Source organism: Vicugna pacos, unplaced genomic scaffold (genome assembly GCF_048564905.1).
Source record: "Vicugna pacos unplaced genomic scaffold, VicPac4 scaffold_21, whole genome shotgun sequence".
NCBI classification, from domain to species: domain Eukaryota; kingdom Metazoa; phylum Chordata; class Mammalia; order Artiodactyla; family Camelidae; genus Vicugna; species Vicugna pacos.
In genome coordinates, this window is record NW_027328742.1 from 13,835,651 (window position 1) to 13,846,542 (window position 10,892).

General features: G+C 35.9%; 1 pseudogene; it reads left to right on the forward strand.

Moving 5' to 3' along the window:
* The first annotated feature begins 5,802 nt into the window (after nucleotides 1-5,802).
* On the forward strand, nucleotides 5,803-6,717 carry LOC140694369 (olfactory receptor 9G1-like; annotated as a pseudogene).
* The last annotated feature ends 4,175 nt before the right edge of the window (nucleotides 6,718-10,892 follow it).

The window sequence follows — 10,892 nt, forward strand, 5'->3', positions numbered from 1 at the left end:
TTATTTCAGCATTTCACATACTTAATCTACAGACAACCTGCAGTATAAGCCCTTGGGCTGCTTTAATGAAAGCTGGTTCCCAGGCCCCACCCTTAGCCTGTTGTGTTAGGAACTCTGGGCTGGGCCAGGTGAGAGTTTTATGCACTGAATTTGAGAAAATCTGGTTCCTTGAGAGTCAATGATGTCCAAGCACTGTGCTTAGTCCTTCTTTGAGTTATCTCCTTCACAAAAACCTTAAGGTGAGAGATTTTCTCCTCTTCTTACATGTAAAGAAATTGAGCCTTTACAATGTTGACTAGTGATAGAGAGTTGAATCCTTGTTAATTGCCTGAAAATCAACGCTTTTTCCATCATACCCCAGTTCTCTAGTTTGAGTAGTCAGCTCTCATTTTTAAGGCATAATACCTATTTATTGTGACATATGAGGAAAATCTGTTCTGACATTAAAAACACCTTCTACACAGACCTCCTACAGTTTGGCAAACAAATATTTGGTAAGGCTATTTTGTAGGCAGATTTCTTTGTTTCTTCCTATTCCTTTCTCCAAGGAACACAACCCCCAGGGATTACTCATGCCAGAAAATGCATGTGAGATATCAAACAATTCCACTGGTGGTTTAAGGATAAAATGGCATCATTAGAAATCACCCAGAAAATTGATACTATTGATTTGTTTCTCTTTCAACTCATTCATTCATTTTTTTATTCATTTGTTCATTAAATATGTTTGTGTGTCTATTATGTGCCAGGTAATATCTAGGCACTGGGCATATAGTAATGAACAAAGCAAACAAAAATTCCTACTTTCATGAAGTTTGCTTCCTAGTTGGCTCCAATCTCTGCATCACCCCAATGACACAGTAAACCCTTAAAAAATGTAAATGAGGCAATACATCCTCAGGGGTAATCTTACTATGGAGGGATATTGTCCAGTTACCTTTTTATTCCTTCATAAAATTCCTAGAAGAATATTATGAAGACTTACAAAGCAAAATACAAAGCTTTGGGGTGAAGTTTTATCAGGATGATAACGTCCTTAGAGAAACATTTTTAATTGTGTGATCTTTCATAAAGGTCAGGGATTCTACTGATGACTTAACACGTAGCAGACAAGGATGAAAATGTTTTGCATTGATAGGACAGTCCCACCCAAAGAAAAATGTCCCACCCAAAACATCCAGTGTCTTGATGGATATGTATGCATTGCAAAAAAGATCATTACAATTAAGTGAGTTTGAAATCTACTCCACTTTACAGATAAATGCAAAGTATATTTTGCCAGACTTTCCTAGGAATTCAAAATTGAGGGAAAGTTGTCATTTGTTTTGTTTGGAGCTTTATCAAGAATAATTCACCTTGTCAGAAAGATTACCAATGTAAATGCAACTCTTGATATTTGAGTCACTAATAGAGTCACAAAGATTCTACATTTGTGTGTATCCATTTCACTAAGTATTCTAGCATTTACATGTTTAAATGTACATTATTTTACTATAAGTCTTATGATTATTACCATATAATACTTGTATTATGAACTATCATTCTTTTTTATCACCTTTACATTAGACTTAGAATATTTTACATACATATGCATACATATGTTTGAGGGATATAATTGTGATATTGTGATTTACAAGAGGAATAAATTTGAGTCATTCAAATGACCAAAATGCATTTCTCATATATATTTGGTCTTTCACCAGGGTTCCTGGCACAGGGCTCCCCAAACTTTGAAATTTTCTAAGCTTTCACAGTGATAAAGATGTCTTTTGTCATGTGCGTGAGGTGACTTGTGGAAATCACCTAACATTAGGAGTGATCGCCAATGGCACCATGTAATTACAGAATTAAAACTTTCATTCCAACCATGGACTCCATGGGAAAAGGGCTGAAGTTTGAACTAATCATGGATGACAGTGATTTAATCACTTGTGCCTATTTATGTGGCTGATACTGCAATCGGTCTCAAAATGTTATATATGAACTTGCATCAAGACCACTGGGCTACTTAGGATAGAGGAAGATTCTTGGGACTCTGACCTACTAAAGTTGATTGTCTAAAGAATAAGGCTCAGAGAGCTGGAATTTTAGTGGTATGTCAGGTGGAACGAGGACAGAGTGTGGATTCAGAAGGACCGAGTTTTAGATTATCCATGCCCACTGATTTGCTTCATAACACATAGTGGTCAGTCTTTAGGAGGGTCTCTTTCCTAATTTTTGATCCTAAATATGCATACATTCATTAATCAGGCTTGCTGTGCACATAACAATTTGAGCAGTGGTAGTTGCCTCCTTAACACCACCAAGCTTTTTCCACAAACCCTGACATTTCAAGCATTTTAATACTGGTTCAGGTGAAGGCACTGTCTTCGAGAGTTTTTTGAGTGTAGCATAAAAAATCCTCTGCAGTCCATCTAACCTCTTTCTAACAGATACACTCTCTATACTCCAGATGGATCTGACAGCCTTTCTGACAAACCATCCATTTCGTTTCCTGCTTCTGTATCTAAATAGTTGCAGTTTCTTTTCCTTTGCCAGAAACGCCTTCCTCCCATGTGACGATAGTCCACATGTCTTCAAGCTCACATCCATGACTCTCCCTCCTGTGTGAAACCTCTCATCACACACACACAACATTTCCTTCTTTGCCCCTAGGATGCTCTCCATTCTGGCCTGCCTCCCACTGTCACTAACAATAGTTCTATCACAACCTACTGTACTTATTTGTTTATAAAAGCTTGGTTTCTTCCAATAAACTACATATTTTTGAAGTCAAGCCCCAGACCTTTGTTCTATCACTTTCCATATTATCTGACAGAGCGCCTGGGATATAGCAAATGCTAGAGAGATATGCAGGCGTTTGGACAAATGATGAGCACTGAGAGAACTGCTCCTGAATCTTGGCTCTACAAGTCAAATTTTGTGACCTTGCATACAATCATTTCTATGTCTCATACAGCTCAACTGTAAAATGAGAATAATCATCATATTTATGTCAAAAGATTATTGTAAATGTTAAAATGAGTTGAGTCTTTTAAAGCCCTTAGTGGAATGTCTGATACAGACTAAGGTCTCAGTAAATTTTATTATGATATATGACACCTTTCTTATCATTTAAAAATTGGATAATGAGCTGAGGAAAAGTGATAGTGAATATATTTGTTGCCAGAGTTATCTGTATAGACACTAAGGATAACCGAAGGCCATTTTTAAAACATTGGAGTCATAGTTGAATAGATACTCAAAGATACGTCTCCCGGAAGTACGCGTCTCCCAGAAGTACGCTTGGTGTAGGGGAAAAACTGAATTTTCTAATCAGATTGCCATGTGTTTAAATTCTCACTGCACTCACTAAGTTTACCTGGGCAAGTTAATTAATTACTCTTAATCTTTTCTTCTTGTCTATCATAGAAAATTCCAATATATACTCCATAGAGTTGTTTGACAATTTTAAAAAAGTTCCAAGGAAAGTGTTCTGCAAAGAACAGTTTCTCAAAATACAGTAATTAACATCATTACTTTTTCACTCATTCTCTTCTTTTACATTGAGCAAGAATCTCCTAAATAATGTCAATGCACTTTTTGGTGACTTGCTTTTTCAGAGTCTTTCAAAGCTCTGAAACTTTGTGGTGTTTAAAGTATCAAATACACTGGCAGCTAAAGCAGTTATAAATTACCTGGATCCATGATGTGGTCCCCTGTTGGCTGTGACTGCGAGTTGCAGATAAATGTCCAGGTTTTGGGGGTGGTGAGCAGAATGTTTCGATATTCATAATCAGGATTGGCCTTAAACGTAAAATCCAAGTGACTCTGCCAGAAGATGATTTGAAAGCCACTCGGAAACATGTATCTGATGCCACATTTAAGAACCACTCACTTAGGACAGCATCTGATTCACTCAGCATTATCCTATTTGTTTTGAGTTAAGGTATCAAAACCAGAAGGAAAAGGACCTATGGAGTCCACAACTATCACCCCAATATCAGATATTAAAGAAGATAACTTAGTGGTTAAGTACCAGGTTTCTGGAGTAAGACGGCATCACTTACTACTTGTGTAATTACTAGCTACTCAGTAAAACTTGATATGGACATCTGTCAAATTGCTGATATGTTGTGGGAATAAATAAAATAATGCGTATGACTCACTGTAGAGTAGTTTATCAGGTCTTTCTGTTGGAAACATTCTCTTGATAAACTATATCAAATGCTTCTGATACATCAAATCAGATGAGAAGCCAAAGGAGATTATGGATTTAGCTATGTACGGTCATTGACCTTTGATAAGGATGTCTTTAGTAGAGCAGTAGTACCAAAAGTCTAAGTGGAATAATCATATATTGATCAATATTTTACTCAGGAAAAAATTAATTTTTTAGAATGGCATTTATTAACAATAATATTGATAGTGTTTTATGAACTAAGTGTTTTTTTATATTCCAAGGTGATGGGGATACAAATAATCATATTCTCTGTTTTTTATTTAGCTACAAATATAGGTTGATGGGAGTTAGTGTGGATGGGGTTGTCCTTTGAGTGTTAAATAGATGTACAGTTGTTTGATATATTCCTGTCTATCCATTAAAATAGAATGGTTATAGTTATATGTGCAGAAAATCCTGAAGAAAGTGAGAGTTCCTTGTTGTTAAACACGTCACTACATCTAGTGTCTTATTCTAAGACATCTATTTTTGCTTAACTGCTATTATTAAAGAAAAAACTCCTTAATACTAAAAAATTATAAAAGCAATAAAATTTAAAATAATGTAAATGTTTCCAGTACAGTATTATTTATATAGTATATATGAATCACTTACATTTAAAATTGACCCTTTATCATTTTTTATTGTAAGACATGTATTAAAAAGTTTATCCTATACATACTTTTTCCCAAAATTGTGTATATATTCTCTTTTTTAATTATAATCTCATAAGTATTTTCCTCTACTTAGATACTGCTATGAGATACAAATTTATAATGGCTGTATGGTATTCCACTATATGGACACACTAAAAGAAAAATATTTGATTATTTAAAAAAATATATTAAAAGTAGGTAAAGTTCAGTACTTCAGATACAAACAAGTAACAATTTAAGCTAAGAAGTCACACATTTAGCAAAAAAGCAAACTGTCATTATGAAGGGGAACAAAGTATAAGAACATAGGTAAGTCCATCTTTCCTTTAGTTGAACAATTGTTCTTCACTGGAAAAAATAATTAACCAACTTCAGAAATATGGAATTGGATATTTTTAAAGTCATTAAACAAGGAAATCATAAGACTTAGATATCTTTTTTACCTTGGCAGCCTGTGTAAGCAAACCAAAACCAACGGCAGGCCCAATTCACTTGAATCTGAGAAAATGAAACTTAAGAACAGCCAATCACAAACAGCCAACTAGGTTTTCCTAATATTGCAGACACTTAAACTATGGCCAATCAAACATTTTCCTTGTTTTGCCTCCACATCTACTCCATAAATACCTCTGCCCTAGCTCCTGTCTTTAGAAAAACTTCTAATGGCATTTGGTTTAGAGCTGCCTGATTTAAATTGATGCTTGTTCAAAGAAACACTTGAAAATTATAATGTGCCTAAGTTTATCTTTTAACAACATATAGTTGTAAAGTCTGAGTGGTTTTGTGGCAAAATGAAGACTCTTTCTAAAATGAGCACTTACATTGCTGGATCCTAGACTTCAATAATTGGAAGTAATACAATGCTGTATATTCTGGTATATTTTCTATTTGGAAGACACAGTGATTCAGGCTCATTTTCTCTTCTAGGTGAGATTCCCTATGGCCATGGAGAGAAGCAATCACACAGTGACTGAATTCATCCTGCTGGGCTTCACAACAGACCCTGTGATGCAGCTGGTCCTCTTCGTCATGTTCGTTGGTGTCTAGTCTGTGACTGTGTTAGGAAACACCACCCTCATGGTGTTGATCTGTAATGACTAAAGGCTGCACACATCCATGTATTTTTCCACTGGGAATCTGTCTTTTCTAGATCTCTGGCATTCTTCTGTCTATACTCCAAAGATCCTAGTGACCTGCATCTCTGAAGACAAGAGCATCTCCTTTGTTGGCTGTGCAGTTCAGTTCTTCTCCACTGGGCTGGTGTACAGTGAGTGTTACCTGTTGGCTGCCATGGCTTATGACTGCTATGTGGCCATCTCAAAGCCACTGCTTTACTCTCAGGCCATGCCCATTAGGCTGTGTGCATTTTTGGTAGCAGCCTCATACCTTGGTGGCTTTATTAACTCTTCCATCATTACTAAAGGAACTTTTGCCTTGAACTTTTGTAGTAACAGTATCACTGATGACTTTTTCTGTGATATCCCACCACTTGTGAAGCTGGCTTGTGGCAGGAAGGATGGCTACCAGGCTCTGATGTACTTTGTCCTGGCCTCCAATGTCATCACACTCACTGCAATCATACTCACTTCCTACCTCTTCATCATCACCTCCATCTTGAAGATCCACTCCACCCAGGGTCACCTTAAAGCCTTCTCCACCTTCTGCTCCCACCTGATCTCAGTCACCTTGTACTATGGCTCCATTCCCTACATCTATGCTCTTCCATGATTGAGCTATTCTTTGGACAGGGACAAAATAATTTCTACATTTCACACTGTGGTGTTTCCCATGTTGAATCCCATGATCTATAGCCTGAGGAATAAGGATGTGAAAGAGGCTCTGAATAAACTCTTCAAATAAATGAAGATTCACTCCTTTTAATGAGATGCAAAGACAATTTTTCATCAGGTAATTATATTTCATGAAGTGCAGCCATGATGTTCCATCATGATCAAGAATCCTCACCATGACTGTTAAAGAATTTACACTCTTGATACCTGGCCATTCAAGACACCTAAATGAGAAAATTAAGGCAATTTGGAGGAAAAAATTTAAATAAAAAAATATAAGGATTTTAATTAAATTTCATGTTACTCTAGATTAGACACAAAGAACTTGAAACCAAAACCTCCTTTCTATCTTATTACAGTGAGAAAACAGCACACTGCTTTAGCATATGAAGGTTTTTGACTGGCTGATAATATTTAAATAGTTTTTCCTAGGAATAGAAAAAGAATGCTGAATTAATTTTCAGTTTTTTTCTATGAATATTAAGTAGTGGAATTTCCATACCCATAACTAAATTTCTTAAGCATTTTATATATACTTTTCCCCCAGAATCATTAAGACAAAGATCCAGAGTCATCCATGAAATAATCAGTACAACTAGACTTAGCAAGCATGACCTCTTCAATCTACATCTCTTGCCCATGTTGCTCAATTAAGGAAAAAATCAGTCAAGTTCCCATAGATATGATTTTTGTGAATCACTGTGTAACCCACTGGGCTATTCTTTTATTTTATAGTAGTGAACTTACATGGAATTCTGCTTCCAAACTGTGACTTTTTGAGCATCAAAACACAATCATTTTAATAAATAATATTAATAATTACAGTGAGATGAAAGAACTTGAGAAATAAAAGTCTATGGGTACACATTATTCTAAAGAGAAAAAATTTATAGGGAATATGTAAAGGGAGTGATTAGGCAAGTGAGGAAATATAATGAGATGCATAAAATTTTGATTTTTAAAACTGAAACAATGTTAATGTAATGCATTTCAATAATCCTGAATATGTCCTTATTTCTATAGGTATAAGCAGTTTAAAAAATGCAAGAAAGTAAAATGTCAGCAAGTAGTTCCCCAAAATGTAGCAACTCCACTCAGAGCAGGGAAGACTGATCAGCACAGGCAGGGATATATATTAACCTGAAATTTAAATCCAACATATATCATCACTACTTGTTGTAACACAAAGTAATCCAACAAAAGCTAGGCCCAACAGTATAACCCTAAGATGCTTGATTTAGACAATGTTCTAAAACCAAAAGCTATTTATTTATGCAGACTCTCATTTTCTAAAAGATATCTATTACCCACTAATAATAAAAAACTTTCTATAAAATATATTCTAACTACATCATTCTATGGGGAAATGTCAGTAACAAAAATTTATGTTGGTGTAAAAAACCTATTCTTGAAACATCCTAGCATTGTAAATCTTGATATTTAACTACAATAAGATACTCAAACTACTTGTCAAGATCTCCTACTTAAATCTTTCTAAACGAACAAACCAAGTCCCATTCTCCAAATAATTTTCAATATACCCAGATATGGTAAATTTCATTGACCTAAATGTATAGCCATAGTATTTTGTATATGAAAAAGTAATCTCAACACCAAAACCAAGTCTAAATAACATTACCATATCCCAGTAAAATGATAAGATACACACAATGATGATCCTAGGAAGACATTAAAAAAATGAGAAAGTAATAAAACTTTAATTAAATATATGGCATTAGTGTTTTAGAGAATGTTTTATAATATGTTTAAGTGTAAATTTGGCAGTCAGTTTTTTTTACTCACTGTTGGGAATGTTCCATGTGCAGCTTATGGTTGTAAAGCATTCAGAAGAATCTTGAACATTAATTTGAAATTGCAGCATATATTTCTAAGAGATTTTTATTACTCAAATTACAAATGAATTTCAAAGTCTTAAATGAAAGCAGTTTCTAAACTGTGTCTTTTAGATATATGAGTTTTAATAAACATTTTTGTAAGTACAAATGTTTGTGAGTGTACTTCAGCATGCAAAAATTTCCTTGGATTTACACGTGCAATTTAAAAAAAAAAATACTTACGGCCTTTCACAGCATGTGATGGCCATTGGACATTTCTGCAGAGCAGGACTTTTGGTATCCCCAAAATTACACTATATGGAGTTTTTTTTATTCACATTCAGAGTTGTATCTGGTAAAAAAAAAAAAGGATGTGGGCAATAGGATCCATATGGCTAAAATTTACTATAAATTCCCATTGTAATAATTACAAAGCAAACCTCTCTCTTTACCTCCCTTCTTGCATGGCTTGGTCCCTTCACACTTTCTCGGCACCTCAGTTGAATGAGAATTACCAGGTAAGTTGTCCAAATTATCTTACTGTTAGAACTGGGTCTTTGATTGTCTTGTTTTTATTTGTCTGTGGTACTTTTCCTTTGACAGAGAAGGCTAAGGAGATGCTAGGAAATGCACTGCTAAATCCCCTGGGTTCCATCCATGATAATTCTTGATCTCATTTTACAGCCTCCAGTAATTTTTCTCTGGTGATTGGCATCAAACACCCTGCCCAGCAGAGTGACCCCTATCAGTTCAATGCAGGAGGAGCCCAGCATGACCAGGGTACTTCCTGGATTCCAAAGTGTCAGAGCGCCTGAGGGTGTTTTGCTGGGGAAGTATTCCATCCTTGTTCACTCATGACCTCCCCTTTGAAGACCCTCAATCCTTTCCCCTCAGACAAAGAGAGGCGTTCAATGTGAGGGACTAAGATCCCTAACCAGGCTTCTTCAAGTTTTGATAAAAGCACTAATCTCAGCACTTGCCCCCAGGGAGGCAACACTGCATTTTGTATACTGTCTTAGCTGAGGAGGTCTAGGGGAAGCAACTACAGGAATTTCTACCTGAACTCCCAACAACAGTAATCCTCATTCCATGGGTCAGGGACAGGGAGCTAAAATGAGAGTTTTGTTGTATTGTATGTAGCTATACCCAATATGATGTCTGGGTCTGGGTAAAAATAATCATCTACATATCTGTTCTGACTGGGCTCAATGAGAGATGCATGCAAGCCAAAACTATCTTTAAATTATTTTACGAGACCCACTGTCAAGTGTGTACCCCTGATGTTTTTCCATCACTGGAGATTAGTGTTAATTCAGAGTCAGTATTCAATAACCCACAGAAGATCTAGATATTTACCTTTTCCCCAGATAAGATTACTGTCATAAATGGTTGCTAGCCATTCACAAGAAGCCTTGGAAGAAGATGTACAGTGTACACATTGGCTAAGTTTCAAGATTCTTCCTCAAAGGATCCATGTTTCCCCATCAGTTCAAGTTTTCAGTGGCTGTAAACTAGCTCAGCCTGGAGAATTATCAAGGAGTGGCATTTCCCTCCTGGACCATCTTGAGCTAGAGTTTATCCAAGTAAAGACAGATATTTTTTCCTTACAAGAAAAATATCACCTTTGTTGTTTTCTTAGCTACTTCATTCCATAAGAATCACCTAATCCATGAGACACTGCCATGAGTATCTGAACAACAAAATATTTGTTTATGATTTAGGGTTTGTGGCACATTGGAAAATTGCTCCCTTCTTGTCTCTGGAAGTTAAATATTGCAATACAGCTTTCTGCCTGCCTGTTTCTTTTCTTCCATTGGATAGTCCAGATTTAAATTTCAACAAAAGCCAACTTACCAAAAGATACGTATAATTTCTATTTGTATCCCAAGAAATAGTGTACTAACCCTAGAACTAATAACTTTGGAGAGTGTTACTTCTCTATTCTTGATGGTGTAAGAACAGAGTGAGGTTATACGCTCTGGAGAGAGAGCTTGCAAATGGGTCACTTGGCAGGAGCTATGGTCTAGGTCCAGGGATGCAGACATCTGTGATATCTTTGCAAAAAAACAGGACAGAGAAAAATCACTCTGACCTCACTTACTTCCTCACCAGTGACAACCACTGGTTACACCCATTAAGCAGACAGAGCACAAAGGAACCTACTGATACAGTTAAGACAGCTGATCATCCTGAAGCAAAGAGCAGGTTAAAAGTGTAGAGAATGGATTTGGAAGAACAAAAGAATTGTATTCAACAGCTAATAAAGATATCAGCATTACTGAACGTGTATGCTTTAATATGCAAATATATGCATATAAATGTATAGTATACACAAGCGTGTGCACATATGTTTATTATGTCTTCTACATAACTAGAGAGAATGGCAATGGATATTGTGACATTACATTTC